The following is a 7,900-nucleotide window of genomic DNA, read 5'->3' on the forward strand; positions in this document are numbered from 1 at the left end:
GGTGGTCACTGGTTTTTTACAAATTTTTTCAAGGTTTTTTGATTTTCTTCCAGATTTTTAAAGCAAAATTTTTTTTGCTAAGTTAAAAGTAAAAAATGTTAATCATAGTATAAATTTACTGAAATTACTTTACAATGCTAGTTTAAGTAAGTTTAATGACTAATAAAATTTTAAATGATGTCAAATTTTTTTTTTATAATTCATCAGTTATTTCTTATCTAATCTAAATTTAAAACAAAATAAATGATTTACTTCACAAATTAATTTGTTAAAAATTTCAATACTTTTATTGATTTTACTCCAAAACTCTAAGAATTGGTGTTGTCAAAAAGTGTCAAATTTTGAGTTTTTCTAGTTTTTTCACTTTAACTTACAAATTTCAGGTAGAATCACTACCCTGCTGCAACCAAAGTGAACCAACAACCAGATATATAAATTTAAACTGATAAGATATTCAATTTAAAAAATAATAGCAAATATAAATAAAAAAATAATATTATTTAAAAAATTGCAGTATACATTTGCTAATAATTTTAATATATATAATGACAAAATTCTTCTTTAGGTTGATAAAATTGGACTTTAACAGTGTGTGTTTCAACTCTTAAGTTGTCAAAAATAAGTCAAAAAAAAATGTCCAAGTAACCTTAAACTGGTCCTTTTTCATCACATATTTTATGACTTAAACAGTAATAAAATTACTTATACATGTCCTAGACTTATAATTTATATCTTAAATGGAAACTTATAATTATAGGCATAAACTAAAGACATTTCAACTGCTTTTGTTTTATTATGACGTCATTATTACACTAAATATTCAATTTTTTTTCTGTAAAATTGTACTTTTTTTTCTAATATAAAAAGCGAATTCTTCTGCCGTTTTACTTTTATGTGTCAAATCATCTAGGCAGAAAGATATTACTGATGTAATGTCATTTCAATTACAGAAAAATTTTGCACATTTAGAGTGATTATGACGTCTTAATACATCAAAAGCAGTTAATATGTCTTTAAATATTTGTCAATAAGTATAAGCTTTCATTTAAGACATAAATTATAAATCTAGGACATGTTTAAATGATTTTATTACTGTTTAAGTCAAAAAATTGAAATTATGTGATTTTTGGGGGTGAAATTAGTTTTTTGGGTGGTAAACTTTTTTTTTTAACTAAAAAAAAAAATTCAGATTCTTCTTAATGAAGCAATACATCCAGTTCATATGGACTCATAAGTCCAGCAAACATCACCCAAGTACTCCCTACCCCTAAATGTAGATGACATACTAAACTAGTTTATTCTTTAAACAAATAAGATGGAAGATATTCACTGTAAAACTTTATTAAAAAAAGGAAAATGTGAACACTTACAACTACGGTTAGTGGATTATTGTGGAAAAAGACCTTTGGGTCATTAAGCCTCACACCATGTTTTTTGTAAATAATTTTCAGGTAACTCGGGGAAACTCAGGGCAGTTTTGATTCTTTCTAAAAATTTCAAGGAAGTTTTAAGATTTTTTAAATAATCTCAGGCATTTTTTTTTCTAGATCTAGAATGAGATTTAGTTAATCCTGTTTCAACATTTTGTTCAAATAAAGTAATTTTATTTATTTTTAAGTGCTTATTTAGAATTTTTTTAGCCTTGCGGCTAGTTCTTAAATATTCTTAGAACATTGTAGTTTTTTTAAAGTTTTAAGTTTATTTTTGTCATGACTAAAGTTAAACAAAAGCAAACAGTTTAAAGATATAAAAGTTGTGGTTAACTACGCATTTAAAAGAACTATAATTAAAAAAAGAATGGTTTTTGGTTTAAAATTCTTTGAAAAGGCTGCTGTTTTTAAATCCAGCATGTCTAGTTGGAATGGGTAAAGACCATTGTGTCAGAAACTTTACAAGGTTGGTCCAACAACTAGTCAGCATGAAGATACTAAAGGCAAAAGAAGGTGATGACAGCATAAATCAATACATTGATTACTTCAAGGACTCTTGTTATATTTTCATACTTGCTTGGGATGTCCAGTGTGTCAAAATAAAAACTGTCTAAACTGATTTTCATCAACAAAATTTTCAAAAAGTATTCAAGTTCTTCCATCACTCAAATACTTTTTGAAAATTTTGTGGGTGAAAATCAGTTTAGACAGTTTTTATTTTGACACACTGGACATCCCAAGCAAGTATAAAAATTTAAAAAGAGTCCTTGAAGTTGTGATGGCCAGGTAAGTGTTGAACGGGCTTTAGCTTAAATAAGGAATTAATCTACTGTGCGATGACAACTAATATCAACTAATATGGGAGAGATGACAATAAGGTGCCAAAGAATGATTAAAGATCATCTATATGCAAACAGTCTAAAACCAGCATAGTGGAACTAAGTTCGGCCTTGTTTAATATTTTTTAATTTTTTAGTGCCAAATATTTGGCATATTTTGAGCAACAGCGCTTTATTAAATATGTTGCAAATAAAGGTGATGTATGAGCAAGTTAGGGAGAACAAAAAAGTAAACTAATAAAGCAACTCAAATGTTTGTTTGAATGAAGACTATGTCAAATATACTGCAGGTGACAGACAATCTGATTTTGAAGCAATGAAAAAAATATTAGAAAGGGGAAGAGTTGTTAAGGATAACACTGATAAACTTGAAAATTAAATTAATACTATTAATTAAAAATTGCTTACCTAAAAATAATTGAAAATATTAAGACATTGTTATTAGACAATAGAAATTTTATTAGGTAATGTGAAATTATTTTTTAGATCCTAATTATGTTTTCAGTTATTTAAAACAGATTGTGTATGAACATCTTAAACCCATTAAAAAATTAAAACTTTATTCTTTTAGATTATATTTTATCCAACCGATTGTTAGGTACTAAGTTGCATTTTGATATGAGGTATTTCTTTAGTTAGTAAATTTTTTTTTAATTTTTTTTTTGCAGGTTTTTTTACAATAATGTTAAGCTTTTAAATTTTGTTTACTGCATTCACAACAGTTGCTAGGAAAGACATACATTGAATTTATTATACATGCATTTAAGTGAGTACTTCAAATGGAAGTTATTACTATAAAATAATTAAAGTTTGTTAATTAAAATGTCAAAAAAATTAAACTACATTCTATTATGTAAAATGTTAACTAACAAGCTTATACAAAATTGAGCACAAATTTTGTTTTTTAATCTCAATTGATTTAACTTTCTAACCTTGAATTTCTGAAAACAATTTTTTTTCATAAGTTTAGTAAGCATCTAATGCAGAAGCATACACATACAACCTTCATTTTATTATTAAAAAAGAAAAATGAGCATGAGGTATTAGTAATTTGCGCCAGAATCAAAAAAAAAATTTAAGGACTTAAAAAAATACGGAAACTCAGGAAAGTTTAAGTTTACTCAGGGAAGTTTCTGGTCACTCAGGGAAGATTTTTTGACTCAAAGAATGGCAACCCTGAATTTTTGAGTAGCTTTAATTAATACAGCAATAAAAATAAAACTTTAGGACCAATAAAAATTTATTTTGTTCATAATTTTTGTTTTAAATTAAATTACAAAATGAAAAACTTTAAGTTAAAAAACATATCCTTCATTTTAAATTACATGATAAACTGTATAATAATATTATTAAAAACTATAAACTTTTGCAACTCATTTTCTTAGCACATTCATTTACATGTTTTTTTTTCGAAAAGCAGTAGCAGGGCTTGATGACGAGCATAAAGCTAATTTTACAGGAAAATTTATTAATTTTTCAAAAAACATAAAACTTTAATGTCAATTATTTTCCTTATCTTAAAAGCTATCTAAAAAATTTTGTTTTATTTTAGAGAACGCACCTTTGTCTTTAATTTGAAAAAAAAAAAATATTTGGTTTGGGGTTGGAATTATTTCATGGGGTCCCTCCAAAAATAAAGGTTTTTTTTTTGTTTTTTTTCATCAAATGGTATTTAAACCAAAAATAAATATTTTTTTTTCTAATTTTATTTTCTTTTTCCCTTAGTTTGCATGTTATTTAAACTCTTAAATGTTTATTTTATAAATAATGTTAATATTTTTTACGATTTGGCCCCAAATCAAAATGATGTATACTACACTATCATTTGCCTTGGCCATTTCCTAGATAAAAAATTGATAAAAGGAAAAAAATAATTGATAAGAATTATAACAAATTTTTTTAAATTATTTTATTTTAATCAAATTTGATGTAGTTCACATTCTTATTAACTTTTTTTTTCCTTTTATCAATTTTTTATCTAGGAAATGGCCAAGGCAAATGATAGTGTAATATACTACATTTTGATTTGGGGCCAAATCGTAAAAGATATTAACATTATTTATAAAATAAACATTTAAGAGTTTTAATAACATGCAAATTAAGGAAAAAAGAAAATAAAATATATAAAAAAATATTTATTTTTAGTTTTAATACCATTTGATGAGAACAACAAAAAAAAAACCTTTGTTTTTGGAGGGACCCCATGAAATAATTCCAGCCCCAAACCAAATATTTTTTTTTAAATTAACGACACAAAGGTGCGTTCTCTAAAATAAAATAAAAAAATTTTTAGATAGCTTTTAAGATAAGGAAAATAATTGACATTAAAGTTTTATGTTTTTTGAAAAAATAATAAATTTGCCTATAAAATTAACTTTATGCTCGTGGCTTGATGGATACCTCATTACTTTTTATTTAAGTTATTAAAAAAGTTGTAGCTTACATCCATTTAATTTGTTTTCACAAATTCATTGCAGTAGAACTACAAACTTGTACTACTTTTTATTCAATTCAATAAAACTACAACCAGGGAAAATATTCAATTTTGATAGAATTGAAACATGCAATTTCATTGCCTAGTTTTATAAAATTCGCGATATAAAACAAAAATACTTTCTGACTCTGTAATTGAAATTTTTTTATAATGTTATTAATCAAAGTAAAATATCTATTTAAATTTTTATAATCGACTTTTTTATTTTTGTTATTAGTTTAGTTAAAAGTATAATTTAATTCAAAACTTTACATTTACATCCTATTGCTTCTTTAGATGTGTAAAATTGATCGAACTCATTAATTTTTGGATACAAGGTTAAATTTGTTAGTAAAAGTAGTATATTTAGTACCGAGGGCGTCGCATGGGGTGGAACGCTGGAGCTGATGCTCCACCTAAAAAATAAAAAAATAGAGCGTACAAAATGTTTATGTTTTAGAGTTTAATCTTTTAAACACGCTGCTTTAAATGGGGTTCTGCTTCAGCTGTACAACCCTAAATAACATCAAAATAACTTTATTTTAAGCTTAGAAATTAAGCTTTAAAATGATGTAAAAATGTTTACGGTAGCTTAAAAAACATGAAAGTTATGTTAAATGAAACTGTACAAAAATTACAGCCAAATGTGTACTTGTACATGACCGTCGTTAATTTCCCTGCTAAAATATATTTTTTCAAATTTTTTATTTGATGTTTAAAACGTTCGTAAAGTTAGAACTTTAAGCCCAATCTGTGTCAGCTGCATTTTAAACGTTTACAAGTGTTCAATACAAAAAAAATGTTGAAAAACTGAATTATGGAGCTGCATGAACTTTCAGCTCCATGTGAATTAGTCATGATCGTTGTTAAACATTAACTACTACGCAAGAACAATAAGACAAGTTGAAGAAACTCGAGGAGGGCAGCTCAAGCAGGGCAACTCGAGCAGCAGCAACTCAAGCAGGGACAACTCGAGTAGAAACAACACGAGCAGAAAAATCTTGAATAGTGGAAACTCAAGCAGAGACAACTCGAGCAGGAGTAACTCGAGAAACGGAAACTCGAACAGGGCAACTCGAATCAGTAAAGGGTAATGATATATACATTTATAAGTATAACTATTTTTTATATTTGAACTAAGATGTATTTAAACTAACATCTTAAAGATCATTTTGCTTAAAGATTTGACTATTTTTTTATTACCACTTATGTTTTTTATTTTGGTACTTCAAACTCGGAACAAAATTCTATAAACTTGAAAATGACATCTGCAGCATCCCCTAACAAAAAGACCACGCGACGCTACTATTTAGTACAACAACAAAGTTTTTCAAATCTTCTTTCATTTAATTGTTAAATTTAGCAAAAAGCTATTTAGATTTTCAAAAGTAAAAAAAAAAGTAACGTGCTAGCCTTAGCTATATAGCTGAAAAATCAAATTTAGTGAAATTAAACAATATTAAGTAATTTATATTTTAAGTATACAATACTAAGATTAAATTTTGTAAACTTTTGCTGACTTTTTTTGCAATAGTACTGTTTAATTTTGATTTTTTAAGTTTGAATTCTGCTTACTTTATTTTAGTTATGTTATATGTTTGGATAAAATAAGTTAAGGGTAAGGAACGGTTTTTGTTTAAATTTTAAGAAAAGTATATAATTTACGGGTTCACTTACTTTACATGTTGTTAATGTACTGTGTTTATACTGTGTTTGATCTAGATATATTTAAATGAATAAAACAATAATAGAATGACGGCTATTTTAAAAAGTATCAAACTTACTACCTTTTAAAAAGAGTTTTTCTTTTAAAAGACAAACCAACAAATGTTTATTTTTGATCTAATAGAAAAGGGTAGAAAAGAAAATTTAAGCTAGAAAAAATTTGATACTTTCGAAGTTATGTAACTTACTTAAAGAAAGTACAAAAGTTTATTTATACAAATATACAAATGTATAGCTTTATTAATAAGTTTATTATCGTACAGCAAGCAAAAGGTCAGCTGATGTAGTATAACGTGTTTTTTTTTTCCATTCGTTGATTTTTGCATATGATATGCAACAGTAGTACAAAGTACAACAACAATATTTAATACATATATTTTGTATTATAAAAGTAATTTAATTTGTTTTATTTTAAAAATTAATTTAATTTCAAATATCAACTTTGGCTTTAGATTTGTCCAAAACATAATTCTTTAAACTTTTTAAACATTGTAAGTTTTTTTTGCCAGTGTAATGCAGTGTGCAGCAGAGTTACTAGATTTCCAACAATTAAGAGTCCTGAATTTTAGAAAAAAATTTGTCTGTTTCGATTTAAATGCTCGAAAAATTAGACAAAGGGTTACCATTTTGATTTAAAACTATTTTCACATTGTATACGATCATGATATTTTATGCTTAAACAAACATAATTTAAAAAAGAGGTAGTCACTTGCGCATGTAAATTTATAATAACAAGTAGCAGTTAATAAAGTGATTCACGCGGAAGTTCCCAAAACTAATACTAAATCACTCGTAAAAGCATCGTGATATCCTGGATATGAAAATGGTTTGTGTTTAAATAAACTTATAATGTATAAAAACCTTCTAATTTTTATCATAAAAATATGCACTTAAGTAATTGAAATTAATTAAGGTCTGCAAAAGATGATATTTTGCTAATAGACAATAAAAAAAGTTTTGCTTTGGAAATAAAGTCTTTTAAATATACATAAATTAAGTCTTACAGTTACAAAACGTAATAAAACATGTGTTTTAAATTGTTTTATTTTATATTGCTTCAGTTTAAATAACAGTTTATTTTCATGTGAAGTATGTTATAGTCTATGTTTATTTTTTATGTGTGCTGAAAACAAATGCTTTGCAACCTGATTTGAGTTATGGTAAATGTTTCAAAACTAAAACATAAGCTTGAAGCCAAATAAGATAAACGAACTGTGTTATTCTCATATAAAAATTGATTTTAAAGTTTATGTTTTATATGTGAAGAAGCTGATCAAAGTTGCACGACTTTCATTAAAATTTATTTAAGAAAGTTGTTTTTTTTTTCTTCTTGAACGTATTTTTGTAAGAATACTAAGCAAAAACTTTAAATAAATAAGCTTTAATATTTTCAAATTAATTAATTTTTATTTTTACACCTAAAAATTATGGCA

This window comes from Thalia democratica, unplaced genomic scaffold (genome assembly GCF_965202585.1).
Source record: "Thalia democratica unplaced genomic scaffold, ktThaDemo2.hap1.1 HAP1_SCAFFOLD_950, whole genome shotgun sequence".
In the NCBI taxonomy this organism is placed as follows: domain Eukaryota; kingdom Metazoa; phylum Chordata; class Thaliacea; order Salpida; family Salpidae; genus Thalia; species Thalia democratica.